The sequence below is a fragment of the Petromyzon marinus genome, chromosome 51 (assembly GCF_048934315.1).
Source record: "Petromyzon marinus isolate PM22_M1 ecotype Great Lakes invasive population chromosome 51, UKy_Petmar_22M1.pri1.0, whole genome shotgun sequence".
NCBI classification, from domain to species: Eukaryota; Metazoa; Chordata; class Hyperoartia; order Petromyzontiformes; family Petromyzontidae; genus Petromyzon; species Petromyzon marinus.
The window spans coordinates 5,431,729-5,447,132 of record NC_133717.1 but is presented as its reverse complement, the minus strand read 5'-3'; the positions used below and the strand labels follow the sequence as shown (position 1 = coordinate 5,447,132).

The 15,404-nt window shown below is 42.3% G+C and overlaps 1 long non-coding RNA gene across 1 annotated transcript; it reads left to right on the top strand.

The window, feature by feature from the left end:
* The first annotated feature begins 349 nt into the window (after positions 1–349).
* On the top strand, positions 350–15,131 carry LOC142931244 (uncharacterized). Its single transcript, XR_012947252.1, has 3 exons — positions 350–603; positions 13,047–13,158; positions 14,114–15,131. It is a non-coding gene; the product is annotated as an uncharacterized LOC142931244 (long non-coding RNA).
* The last annotated feature ends 273 nt before the right edge of the window (positions 15,132–15,404 follow it).

Sequence of the window (15,404 nt, the reverse complement as noted above, 5' to 3'; positions counted from 1 at the left end):
AATTTATGCGCATAATTACAATTAACATGAAATCAGATAATTCAAATTTCATTTAATTTTTATTATTTTCATCAAAATGTTCATACCCGACATATACAACACAGTGCAAAATGAGATCAGGCAGGTTAGGGTTAGGATAAGCTCGTGTGAGAAGAAGCTCAAAAACATAATGAGAACGCAATGACATTTTCCAGTTTATGAAGGTAATACGCAATAATTATTCAATATGATTGCTCCAGTATGGGTTAAAAGAGATGCCCCCTTACCAATGTGAGCGTCTGCCATCAACACGCAGCAAACGTTTCTGCAAACTCTCCTTTGACCCGGCGCCTCCCATTAAAAATGGCCGGCTGCGAAAGAAGTGCAGCGTGCGTACGTATGCACGTACACAAACGCGTACAAAACAAGGGTACCTTGCATGAAGTTGTCCGAGACTTGAAACACGAGCGTCACGTTGTTGGAGAGGGAGCGCACGCCCGGCGGCAGAGCTTGGCCGCAGAATCTGCCCAGCGAATGTCCCCGCTGCTGGGCGCCGCCGTCGTACACGGCCAGGGAGCTGTTGCCACACAGCTCGCTCCCCGGTAGCCTTCATTGGGGTGAGAGGTAAGAGACAAACCGTGTACACAACGTCTTTAGTCGTCACCAACGGTTCATCATAAAATACATACAATGGCGAGTGCCGTCACTTTGGGCCTGTACAAAAGTTTTGACGCAACGTGGGAGTGCTCCCCATCCGTGTGTATGGGGAACGGAAGCGTAGTGGTTAGTGTGCTGAACCCGTCCTGGGGCTCCCCTAGGTCGACTCAGCCTCAAATGAGCACCTCGTGCGATTTGTAAACATGGCCACTGGGGAGACAAAGGGGGCCGGAGGTGTGGTGTTGACCACCCACCACCTCGTGTGCTGTGCTGGCCTTCATAGGTGCTCACTAACAGCACTTGTCCCAACAGTCTGTTCAGGCTATTAGGGGGGATGTTTGTAATTTTCTTTGGGGTGATTTCGGGGGGTGTGTGTAAAGTGACGTGGTGTTTCCTTGCGCAAACAAGCGGTGGGAGGGGAATGTTCAACGCTGTGGGTGGAATTTAGGCCGTGGTTGAAATTAACTTGTGTCTACTGCGAGCGCCAATCTATAGCAGACGATGTAAATCATGATCGAACGTGAACATAATTTTGAAGGTGGTGGTGATGGAAAATTGTCATAATAATAATGATGATGCCGAATTAATTGGATTATGATAAATGGGTACTGATGATGATTAAAGAGTGCTACTGTTGCATATTATGATGATGCCCATATTGCTGTTCCTGATGCTAATTTTGGTTCCGCTGCTTATGAAGACGATGAGGAAGATGAAGAAATGCAGAACGGGACGTGTCCCTGAGAAAGCCACACTTACTCCTAAGACTTATTTTGAAGCGTGTTTCATAAATGGGAAGAAACTTTTTTGTTAAATATTTTTGTTTTACCACATAAGGCCCACTGAGATATATGGCGCTTTCTCAGAAGCAACCTGGCCATAAATGATAGCCCAATGAAGTGGCTTATGTGGAAATTTATAGCAGCCAAATCCTCTTAAACGCATGTTTCTTAATGTGCAGGGAAAAACTGGAAGATGTGGAGAAAAATCCACGCGACCACAGGGAGAATGTGCAAACTCCAAATATACAGCAGGAGTCAGGGTTGAGATGGAACCCATGTGCTTCTGTATACCAGGTGAGGTAGTTCACATCTCGCCACTGTGGTGCCACAGTAGCCACAGGAAACACTTTGAGCAAATTACACTCAAATGTCCACACAGATTCAAGAACCCATTTCTCTACCATCTTATCCTGGCCATCTCAGCACACTCACCTGTGCTGTTGCCAGGAATCATGAACACGTCGCAGGGTTCAGAGTGCGATGCACGAAGCACTGTGCCATCACTCCCCACATTAAACTAAAATAAAATGTATTTTACCAAGGCCCACTAAGCTATATCACTCTTTTTAAGAAACGACCTGGTCACACATTAAAGCTCAAAGAAGTGGCTTGTGATGTGGAAATTTATACCAGCCAAATACTGGGCATCACGGTGGCAAGATGTTAACTTCCTTTAACTCCCTCGCCTGGTATTCAGGAGGACGTGGGTTCGATCCCAACCCTCACACCTGTATATCTCGAGTTTGCATGTTCTCACCGTGGTCGTGTGGATTTTTCTTCGGGTCCTCCAGTTTTTCCCTCCACATTTTACAATCAACGTGTTCAGAGAATTTAGCTGGTCTCAATTTCCACGTGATAAGCCATTTCGTTGAGCTATAATTTGTGGCCTGGTCGCTTCTGAAAGAGAGCTATATAGCTCTGTGGGTGTTATCTAGTAAACTAAAAAAAAATGTTCGTAGTTTCATACTCTAAACCCATGTTTATAAATGTGGAGGGAAAAACCGGGGGACCCGGAGAAAATTCCCACACGAGCACGGGGAGAACACGAATACTCCAAATGTGTAACACTAGACCCAGCCGACCCATGTGATGGAGCTCGATTGGTCAGTGTGTCCACCGAGGGAACGAGCGTGCTGCTGATAACGAGCGCCTCCATTCTGCTTCAAACTCCACTAGATGTTAATGGAGTGCGCAGTTTTGTTTGCTGTTGTTCGTAGGATAGGGCTTTACCCATTCTGAATGGTGGGAATCGAGCCAAAATAAAACTGTCACGGTCAATCAGGCAGAATTTATTTTGTGCAACTTGTAGCGCGCAACAATGTCGCGAACGTGCGGAATGTAACTCTACAGGAATCAGGCCTTTAAAAATAATTATTATTAATATCAATTTTTCATAGCAAAATTGTGTGTTACTCACTTGAAGTAGTTAAATTGCAGCTTGACAAAAGAGCCAATGGGAACTGTAATGTCCACAGTGCAGAACATATTTGTTGCGTAGCCCAGGTCATAAAAGCTGTTCATTCTGCCAGTCACCCTGCAAACCCAATGCCTGTCAAAAGGATTACAGTACACAGAGATGACTTTGAGACATCAGTCCTTGAATGCAAACATCGATGTACAATACATCTTTGTTAAATGTTCAGTATATACTGAACTTGACTGCCTATATAATGACAGTATGACACGGTAACGTACATGAATACAATAGATATTTTAATTATATTATTTTTCCCCCAATTATATCCTGATTGTGCGATCAGCGTTACCTTCTAGAGATGAAGAATCCATTCTTAAAGTCCTCAATATTCAAAAACAGTCTGCAGAAGCAGCTATCACAGAACTACATCTGTGACACACATTCATTTTCCAAACTATAGGGGTGGGGGAGAAGTATTTTCCCACCTGCACTGATAATTTAAAATTCTCAAAGCCAAACCCAAGAGGGAAGTCACATTGAATGTGATGGTTTTTGTGTTTGGTCATTGGCGACTGGGCTGAGACCACCAACTCACTACACCTGGGAACGCGGCTCCATAATTGCCGGCCGCCTGGATTCCCACCGAGGATCTCATCAGTGTCAGTTCAGGGCTCTGACTTCTGAGCCATGTGGTGACCTCTTTTAATGATCAGGCGTTGTTTTTTTAAAATATACCCGGGCGGTATGCAATGGGAGTTATTTTACCAACTTACATTTTTGAGCGATATGCATTCATAATGATTATACGGACTGTTCTAGAACGTTGTAGTAGTTGCGTTCCTGAAGAACACCGCGTTATGGAGTTAAGCACAGTTCGCGATACCACGTGAGATGTGTATGCAGGCTGAACAAAGACTGAGGCGCGTGGGTAGCATCTAAAAGCATCCAGCAGCATCCCATCTTGTGTGATGCTACATCGAGGCAGCCGTACGACCGCTTATTCCTACTCGCACGACGCATTTATGTTCACTCAATCGCGTTATACCCAATTCGCGTTAAGAAAACACGCGCGTTTTAGGAGAACTGACTACTCTATGTCTCTCTCCCATGTCTTTCATAGCAACCTTCTGAAAGGATGCGATCTATTTCTTTTACACGTCTTCTAAAACGTAAATATAAGCTCTCATCTTACTCGACCTGTCTTATTTTATATTGATTGGGAGCTCTCACTCAAGGTGCTTAACATAGTTTGAAAATGGTGACAAAATATAATTATTCAGATGGCAGGGGCATGCTAGGGTTGAGTATTGAGTGACCGTGATAGAGGGTACTTAGGGGTCACAAATGGGTAGTAGGTGACATCGATATCTCTTATCTGTGTATTTTGCAAATCTTAATACTTTGCTAAAGCTTGTCTCTCTTCTATCATCTTAAATATATCTATCTGTCTTCCCTTATCTCACTGCATTCATAGCACTTTTCTCTCAATTCTCAAAAACCCATTGATTCACTTACGCGTCTCAAATCAACGTCCTCGGTGACCAGTTGTGTAGGTGTACAAATGTTAAACAGGTAAACGACATGAGGACGTACGGCCACTGAAACACTGAAGTTGCACTTACTCTCATAATATGCACTGAACCCTGTGAATACGACGCTGCCATCAGACGTGAATGTGACATACAAGTCACTTCCAGTTGAAGTCAGGGCTTGGGGCATAGTGAAGTCAGTAAATCTACCCAATTGGGGGTAATCTCTTTAAGGTCCATTGTACACCGTCACGTAGTCATAATTTCGTTCAGTTCTGGGAAAGAAACAGGTTAAGTTAACATACGTGTTATTATTAATATAAATGTGTCACAAATCTGGCTGTCGCCTGATGCTGCTAGTTGTAATTACTGGCGAAACGTCGTACTCGAATTGTAAATGTGGTGGATTTACTCTCCAACAAACTGGTGCTGTACTAGTAAGGAACTGGCATGTTTGTTTACGTGACAAACCTTAATAATTGACTGTGTCAGTGGTGCCGGGTTTAACGAAACATTTATATTTACGCGATCTAACCCCAAAAACCTGTTATGGATGCTGTATACAGTCGTGTGTACGAGCATTTTTGCCCATATTCACTGCTTTGAAAGTGTTAACAGCAGTGGTGGCCAATATGTGAATCACTATTCATGGGTGGATCGAAGGACAAAGAACAAGCCTTAACTTAAGCATATAATAGTTGCATGTGATGTATGTGTGTTGAACTTCTTTTGCACTGTATGTAGCCATCCGTGCTAATCGGAGGTGTAATGTATTTATGTTTAACTTCTTCTGCACTGTACGTAGCCAACCTTGCTAATCAGAGTTTCAATTATCTTAAAAGAGCAAAACAGCTGACGAGACCTAAAACAAAAAGCTAATATACAGAGAGTAAGCTCTCTGACTGTAATTTTCTTTCAGATTTTTTTATTCTGGCATCTTAAGATTATTTTGCTTTTTCATTATATTTTCCCTTTGCATACATGCTTTTATTGTCATATGAATGTTTTCCCATTTTCCTCTCTCAATCCAACGCATCAATAATTTTATTTCCGACCTCTCGCGCTTCCCCTCCCATCCCAACCATCTCCTTCCCTCCTCTCACTCACACTCCTGCTTCCTCTGTCCTCCACCTAAGTGTCACCATCGACTCCTTCCTCACTTTCTCTACCCACATCTCCGCTACTACTTAACAATCTACCGCTTTAGTCTGTTCAACAACAGGATAATCTGCCCTCTCACCCTGCGGCCGAACTTCTGGTTCCTCCTCTGATCTTCAACCATCGGGACTCCTGCAGTTCTATGCTTCTTGGTCTCCCTGCCTCTGCCCTCACTCCCCTCCAACCAATTCAAAATGCTTCTGCATTAAGTTATTTTCACTGCCCTTTAATTCTCAGCACTTCGCTTCTCCTCCTCCAACTCCGCTGACTTCACGTCCACTACACCGCTGTCTTTTCAAATAACTCACGCCATGTAGTTACATGTCTCCATTGCCTTGCTCAGCCTCATCTCGCCTTTCTCATCTCCTTCTGCGTCCCCTCTCATCCTCTTAATTCCAAATCTTCTCTCCGTCTCTTTCTGTTCCTCCTTCTCCCTGTGCCCAATTCCCATCTTCGGTCCTTCTCCCTCCCTGCATCCCTCCGCTGGAATAAAGTGCCCCTGTACGTTGAGCAGTACTGCCCATAGACTTCAAACTGTCTATGGACTCAACACTGCACCATAGATTCAACACTGCACCATAGACTCAACATTGCCCGTAGACTCGATGCTGCCCATGGACTCGACACTGCCCATGGACACGACACTGCCCCTGTACATTAAGGAGTCCCCCTCCGTAACATCCTTCCGTTCCTCTCTTAAAGCCTCACCTATTCTCTGTTGTCCATTCTCTTCCCTCGGCTCTCCACTCCTTTCCATCCCTCCCGTACCCTTCCGTGAACCATAAGTACCCCTCCATCGCTGTCACTCATTCCTCAATCCTTGTAGCACGCCCCTGCCAACTAGAGGGACTCCTCTACTTACAAACGAGTTAGGTTCCAGGTCTGCTCGAAGTCGATTTGTTCGTAAGTCCAACTTTACTTCTATCGATTCCAAACATGTTGTACGGCGTGCACAATAAACACAGGGAATGGCTATAAGAGTTGTATAATCTCCTGTAGATGCCACTGGTTCTTCATGTTCTGCAGATGTAGATGCCAACACTGCAATCTACTGCGCGGTGGTTGAACTTACGACTCTCAGTCCGAATAGGCAACTGGACATACGGACAGGTTTGTTCGTATCTCTGAAAGTTCCTAAGTCGAATGTTTGTAAATAGAGGAGTCCCTATACTTCATTTCATTGTCATCGTTTTGTAAGTTATGTAAAGCGCATTGAGCGAAAGCGCTCTTTAAAAATATATTAGATTGGAATGTGTCAAGTGCCTTGAAGCTTGCGGTATGATATTCACTATAAATAATGATTGTTATTATTTCCTACCAATTAGTTATAAAATCAGTGTCATATCATTAAATGAACACATTGCTGTTGGACATCTCGCAGTGAGAATTACACCATTCTCGTGTCAAAGAAAGGTCCTAGAAAATATCATCACAGAACTACTTCTGCAGTTACTGAAATATGCCTCTTCAGCCACAATAAGGTCACAACTCAAACATGGTTGGAATTAGCACTGGATTATGACAACACATAACATACAGGGGTTGTGTTTAAAATTAAGTTAATGACCCGTGTAAAATTAATTTAAAATGCTTTGTGCCAATAACACCTTACCTGGGCAGTTTGGTGATGAAATGACTCCACTGGTCTCATTTAACTGTTTTCTACAAAAATATGCTGAAAACAAAAAAAAGACCTATAACTGCAAGCCTATTAGAGCACATTCAGTTGTGTGTGTACAGTATAAATAGACCAGAAGCAGGCAGTATTTAAATACAAAGGAGATCTATTCTAGATAAAATAATGAAAAACTCTTATTTATAAAATACTTTAGTGTGATAGTCAAGTATATCATCACAGGTAAGTGAAGATGTATTGTATTATAGTTCTTATGTCTATATTTGTTTGAGAAAAATTGAGTGATCCCTTTGTGAAGTGCTTTGCTCTGTTTAAGACAACCAAACCCCACCTCTTTAAAACACAAAACATTACAAATTTAAATGTATAAATTGCAATACAAATTTGAATGTATGCTTTGTCTAAAGACGTCAGGACAGGTGCAGAACAATGGGAATATTTTTCGGGAGAGGCAGGCGGTCATGGACAGAGGAAAAAGGAAAGTCTTGAGTGTGGGCTTGAACGGTGGGCAGGGATTCGATGGCACAGGAGGGAATTGTCATGAATGAGGGCAGTGGAGAGGAATGAGCCACCTCCCACTGAGCATGTTGACTAAAACTAAACCACGTTTTTACCTTACCAAGTAAGAGCCCACTGAGCTATATAGCTATTTTTCAGAAGCGATCTGGCCACAAATAATAGCTCAACAAAGTGGCTTATAACATGGAAATCTAAAGCAGCCAAATTCCTTAAATGCTCGTTTTTAAATTAAGGGAAAACACGGAGGACCCAGAAAAAAATCCACACCACCACGGAGGGAGAGAGACATGCAAACTCCAAATATACAGCAGGCGTCGGGGTCGGGATCGAACCCACGACCTCCTGTATACGAGGCGAGGTAGTTAACATCTCAGCGCCATGACTGGATGCTTCAAAGCAGGAAGCCTTGCTTGATGGAGCAGAGAGTGCACAGAAGGGGAGCAGAGAGTGCACAGAAGGGGAGCAAATCAAGCTGAGCATCCCTCCATGCTGTTCTGCTTTAATAGGCTGTAACGGATGCAACGTAACAGCGGCATTAGGTACAGAAACACGGCGAAACCTTCAACTTAAAGCACTTAACACGGATGTGTTCCGCATATCTGCATGCATAATAGTGGTTCCGGGGTGAGTCGAATAAAACAAACCCGCTTAATTCCAGGAAAATGCCGAATTTTTAATTGTAGCTGCCATTGATAACCCACAGGCAGAAGTCGTCACTTTGTGAAATGACGATTTTGTCACGGAAATTATACAATATTTTGAGAAGGAATTAACATTCATGGCACGCATTACATAAACAGTGTTACACTGATAGTATCTGCAACTACATTATCCTTAAGTATTGGTATCTGCAAGGCTCCAAATTATTTTACAATACTGCATTGTCAGTGGTGCACAACCACAAATTACAAAATATAAATCACATTCGTCAATAACACCATAGCTTAAAAAGTCCAAAATAAAATAGGTGACGTTTTAAGGAAATGGCCCTTCTTCATAACACACAAAGAGAGAGGCAGAGAGAAGGAATGGATACAAGTTGCAGACTGCACTCTGAACCATTTAAGCCATCAAAGGAACTGTCAAATCAGAATCTTTACTTAGACTGGAGGAATCCGATGAGCTATGAAGCTCTTTTTCACAGATGTCCAGTATTGGCACACGGTCAGCAAATGATCAGAGGGACGTTTGAAAGTAATTTTGATCCAAACCTTTCTTGATAGCCTCTCTAATTATATTTAAATTACAAGTGCCCCTGAAATGAATTGCGAAATAGATTACGAAGACAGTGGTATGTTTAACCTCACTGCAATGTACCATCAACATTTTATATTGTTTCCCTTTGATACAAATGAGTTTTGTTTTTAATACATTTCTGTTTTTTGAAGGATTTGTTTATAAATAGGTACTAATAGGTAAGTATTCAAACGCAAATTTAAAAAAACATTCAATAGTAAACATACATGTTATTCTTATCAGGCCCCATGGTGTAAAGGGAAGTCTCCAACCCTTATCCACTCGATCTCTCTGGCCTCACTATTAATGTGCTCTGAAGAAGGCCAATTTCCTGAAACATAGTCAAGTACATTTCCTTTAAAGACCATGATATGATGAATGTTGACTTTTTTTAAGGTGGCTTAAGTTGTTGTTCTGGAGACTGGGAGATCATTGATGCCAATGTTCAATCGCCGGGTTGATGGCATTAGTCGCGATTACTCATGTAAAAGAGTGGGCCTGTGTGAAGGCTGCCATCTTCCATTTGGTTAAACACCAAGACTGCCAATTTTGTTTTATTGATTACCACAATCAGAATGTTGATGTATTTGCTATCCTTGCTGTATGCTGCTAACTTGATGCACTCATCAGTGGTACTGGTTACTGTCTACGAGTATATTAACAAATCAGCTACTGAAGTGCATTTACCGGCAGAAGGTTCCATTCAAGATCACAGCTTTGTCCGGACTTGTTTCAATGAGCCAGTAACAATTGTAGCTACTGAACGAATCATTCCCAGAAATGAAACCTTCAGTTACATTAAATACACCTCCACAAGTTCCTAGGGAAAACAACAACAAAGTGGTCAACCGTACCAATTATAGACTTATTGGAGCTTACAAAACCGTTATTTTCACGGCACTAAACAACTATATTTAGCTTGCATGTGTTTCCAGTATTATTGAACTGGAATAATAAGCATTGCTTAGCATTCCCACAAGCAATCTTAAACTGCTTTAGTCCAAGAAGTTCATTATAATGTAAGTCATTTTAAATTTATTATTCTTATTGTTGTTTACATTGTGTCAATCTCTTTATTTATTCCTGTAAAGAGCTTAGTATTGCATTATTTGCATGAATTGTGCTATATAACTCAAGTTTTCTTTGAATTGAAGTTAAAAAAGTAATATGATATAACCTCGGTTAACGTAAGTGTATGGTTCAGTGAGTTGTTGCGTAATCATTAGTCCGTTTTCTAAAACAAGCGTCCTCTTCACACAAAACTGTATGTAGTGTCCACAGAAGTGAGTTTCAAATCTGGTTTGAAGCACCCGGTTCCGTGGAAAGCAAAAAACAGTTTCCACGAGGCAGGGCAGTGACAATAGCCGTGAACAAATGATGGAAATTATTATCATTCAAGTGGTGTTATAATACAGGCACACGATAAGGATCTGGTGAGAACTGAGCATGGGATGTATGGGAATTGCAGAAGAATTGCAGCAATTTTGGCACGTACGTCTTAGCATTCGTGTATTGTATTCTCGTGTATGACAACAGAGCACAGGTATCCTTGGATCTGCGAGCGTTCGGTTTCCGAAATTTCACGCGAACGCAACCGACACATTTTTAGATGAACGACATCGAATTTTCCGCGTTGTCACGAAATTTCACTCCGGCCACGCGCGCCGTGAGATCGTCGAACGAGCAGCCACCCGGGAGGCTGCGGAATCATCCACCCGCTCAAGAGTCACCGTGTCCCTGCAGTGCAGCAGCAATGACGACTCCACGTCGCCTTTCCACTCATTCCAACATTTCAGATCTATTGGCGAGTTCCCTGAAAATATTAAATCATTTTTTTAGTTTTAAATTCATTATTATCCAACCGTTTTAATGTTTTTATTTTATTTTCGGCTTTGCGAAGTGATAGTGGTGTGTAATTGTAGGTCATGAATAGATTTAAAATGACTGTCCAAAACACGTCCCTATTATTTAGAATTAAATTACAGGGACTCCTCTAATTACGAACATTCGACTAAGGAACTTTCAGAGATACTAACAAACCTGTCCGTATGTCACATTGCCTATTCAGACCGAGAGTCGGACGTTCAACCGCCGCCCAATAGATGGTGGTGGTGGCATCTACGTCTGCAGAACGTGAAGAATCAGTAGAATCTACATCTACAGGAGATAATACAACTTTTAAAGCCAATCCCCGTGTTTAGTGTACATGCCGTACAGCATGTTTGGATCGACAGGAGTAAAGTTGGACTTCCGAACAAATCGACTTACGAACAGACCTCTGGAACCCAACTCATTCCTAAGTGGAGGAGTCCCTATTCAGGGAAAAGCCATTCCGATTCACGAAATGTAGTTTCACGCGTGTTTTTGTTTAAAGAATGCATCCCTTAAATTTTGATTTAAAGCTTTCGTGACTGCAGTAATTCATATTCTTAGTTTTTTCGGTAAAGTCACGTTGAAGAGAAACAACAAAATAACAAAATATATATAAAACAATAAAAAATTCTCACGACGTTTCGACCATAACTCAAACGGTCATCATCAGGTGTGAGTCGCGGCATCTCTTCAGGAAGGTGAGAGACTCGATCAGCTGAGCTTTCTTATCCCGGAGTTTGTTGAAAGATCTTAAAGTTATGTGAAAACCCTCCCCGTAGAGGCGATTAAATTTTGATTTAAAGCTTTCGTGACTGCAGTAATTCATATTCTTAGTTTTTTCGGTAAAGTCACGTTGAAGAGAAACAACAAAATAACAAAATATATATAAAACAATAATCATCAGGTGATGATGACCGTTTGAGTTATGGTCGAAACGTCGTGAGAATTTTTCGACCATAACTCAAACGGTCATCATCACCTGATGATGACCGTTTGAGTTATGGTCGAAACGTCGTGAGAATTTTTTATTGTTTTATATATATTTTGTTATTTTGTTGTTTCTCTTCAACGTGACTTTACCGAAAAAACTAAGAATAAAAATGCATCCCTTTTCGTAAATCTAGGGATACCTTTAATGTCCAGGAGCTAAATGCCAATGTTGAGGTCTCCTCGCCAAAACAGTGCATCAGCATAGAGAGACCCTGACGGAGCAGTGGATGGAAAATATCTGGAGATGATAAGAATGATGAGGAGTGGTATTAGCAATGGGGAGGTCTTTGTCCAGAAAAAAAACTGCAGCTGCTTCTGATGTGCAAGTCAGGCAGTTGGTGATGGATCTCTTGAGCACGTGTAAGCATGCTAATACTATGAGTTTCACACTTTATGTATTCAGAAACAAATATCCCCTTTTGCTAACCAATGCACGAGATTCAATGTACTATACCTGTATTACATTTAATTTAACCAGAATCCATCTGTTATGCATAGTCCCTTGTTCTTTCAATGAAGTACAGCTGGTGGGACATTTATGAATTGATATTATGATCACCTATTCTATTTCAAGAGAAAGAGCGTACAGGATTAACCCTTTGTGGCATAACACTTACACTCACAACATCAGTGCTTCGTAACCAGGTACTGTATTTTCTAAATTATGTACGGTGGACATTTCCCTGGGATGCGTTCCCTTCCTTGGCTACGTATGTCTGTTGAACTTCTTTCTCACCGTACGTAGCCAACCGTGCTCATCGGAGGTGCGAAGAGAGTTTTAGACCCAACCTCCCCACCCTCTCAACTCCCTCGGTGGTAAATGCACAGTTGGGCAAATAGACACGGAGACACGTTCAGAGTCACACACAGAGACATGACAAGGACACCCCCCACAGCCTCACCAGACGTTTTGTGCACATGTTGTTAGCGAGTCACGTGACGCCTGCTTCTTGGGCGAGGCGATTCCAGAGTTTAGGGACCGCGGTGTTTTTGACCTCACCCAGATACATATTTAATTAATCAGCCGTCCATACAAAATGTTAATTGCTTTAAAAGAACCAATTAGTTGATTCATTGATGCCGATGTTGATACAGGCACGCATTGTCACCGGATCCGAGTAGGTGTGCAAAATTTGGAATTAATTGTACAACGGGAAGTGGACTAAATGTTGGTTAGAAGATTTGATCACGACAAACATCGGAGTGTAGTGAAGTAAAAGCGTTGACAAAACAAACCCCTCTCATGCCTGATGTGACTCCGCTGGGCCCAGGGTGCAGGCGCCAAGGCCTCTGAACGTGAATGTCGTGAATCAGCTGGGCGAAGGGAGACGACTTCTCTCTGTGAATCAGCAGCAGCAGCAGAGTCTGCAGCAAGTGGCGCAGGTCAGCGACTCTGCACTGTGCTCGTCTCTCTCTCTTGTTTTGTCTCCTTTTCATTGTCTTCTCACGTGTCTTGTTTCGATGTTTCTGTCTCAGTTAGACTTTCTTACCATGTTTTGAGGGTCTCGCGTGTAATATCATCAGTTGTGTCCCTTGTTGTACCGTCTTTATTGTTCTGGTTTATCATCTTGCTTCTCATGCTTCCACTGTGAATCATATTGGCTGTAAAAACCGACGTGTTCAGTGTTCACGATGACTGTGAGTTTGTATTTATTTGCACCTCCGATTAGCACGGTTGGCTACGTACGGTGTGAAAGAAGTTCAACATACATACTTAAACATGCATCATAACACATTTGTACTATCACAGATTCATAATGGTCGTATCTTGTTTTAAACTTAATGTCCATGGGCCTGAGTACAGGAAAAGCAAATAAAACCTCTGTAGCGGGCTGCCTGCTCAGCCGCCAGACCCTAATAACCAAACATTTATGTGTTTTGGTTTTGACGTGAGAACTAATTTCTTCAGAACTGCTTTTTGTGTTTAGTTTGTTGTCCTTCCCCCGCACCTCCGATTAGCGTTATTTTTGTTCTTAAAAAGTTACCAAAACTGTCAGCTCACCCATCACCTAACGCTGCGCTATGACTGCGTGTGCCCGCCAGACGTGACCCATCAGTGGCTCTTCACAAATGTTTGTCAGAGGGGGGCACTTTCGCCGATAAGACATCATCAGTGTGAGTGCCGCCACACATTTGAAGCCATTGGGGGTTTGACAGCAGCACGATGATGGTGGGGGGTGTTGTCACCATTTGTGTTTTGTTGCACAGGTCGCTGGCTACCAGCTTTGCGTAAGTCGCTCACTACACGAGCCCCAAGGTTGTGTGCGTGACGGCCAGGCCATGTTCGTGACAGCTGCGCTTCGGTTCATCGTGGATGTTGTTTTGTGCGCTTACGCAGGGGCATTGCCCAGGACGCAGGAGCTATGATGACACGTGCCGGGATTTCTGTCGGAGCAGATCTAGTGGTGGGACGGCGTCTTTCTCCTCTCTCACACACCAAGGTGAGGAGAGAAAAGAATAAATATTCGCGATCAAACAACGACTTTGTAAAAACACCTGCAACGGGGTAACACTTGCGCAGTTAAAACTACAACCACGCCGGGTGAAGTAAGGCGGTGGAAAACGTTCAGTTTGTGTTGAGTTGTGTTGTTGAGCTGTGCTTTGTGTTGCTTTCGGTAGTTGTAGTCTTGGTGGTGGTGGTTGTTGTTGTTTGTTGTGGTTGTGGCTGTAATGGTTGTGCAGGAATGCCTCGATATGCGAACATTCGAAATGCGAAGTTTCAGTGTAACGAACTTTGCATTCATTACCGTTATTTTAATGGAAAAAGGTAAATAATAAATAAAAACTTTCATCAATAAATATTGCATTCATCGGTCTCTGGTGCAATATAAATATGAATAAAATTACGTTTCTTAACTAAGTTTATTTTTTTTTATCAATGTCGGTTTTTAATTTTCATACCGTACAATATTAAATATATGTTTTTTTCAATATACATTGTCCTTTGTTCATCTTCTTTGGTTCTTTCGGTAAAGTCACGTAGAATGAGAATAAAATAATAAATTGATCAAATAAAATAACACAATAATATTCTCACGACGTTACGGCCACAACACAAGCGGCCTTCATCAGGTGAAGGGGCGAGACTGTCTGGTAGGACAGCGCTGGAGTGAAAGAGCCACGTTCAGATCATGGCCTTTAAGCTGTGTGAGAGGAACAAAGCGCCTTGACAAAGGAATTAGGTTAGTTCTAAAATGTTTATTCGCATAGTTTTAAATAGTAAGGTACGAAGGCTGGGAGCGCATCCTCATCCTACTGTGATACGTTATTCAATATATGAAGTCTCAATATACGAACGAATCTCCAGGAACGCATTTACTTCGTATATCGAGTTATTACTGTCGTTGTTGTGGTTGTGGATTTTGTTGTAATTGATTTATGTATGTACAGTATGTTGAACTTCTTTCGCACCGTACGTAGCCAACCGTACTTATCGGAGGTGCGGGGGAAGACAACAAGCTATGCACAAAAAGCAGTTCTACGCAAATGCGTTTTCATTGTAGATGATGTCAAAGTGCACAGCTCCAGTGGTTTCCTAATATCGGAAAGGAAGAGCGTTCCAGACGGCCGTAGATGCTCATCTGAAAGCGCGCGATGCAGTGACCGTCTTTGTTCGATGGTTTGCCAAA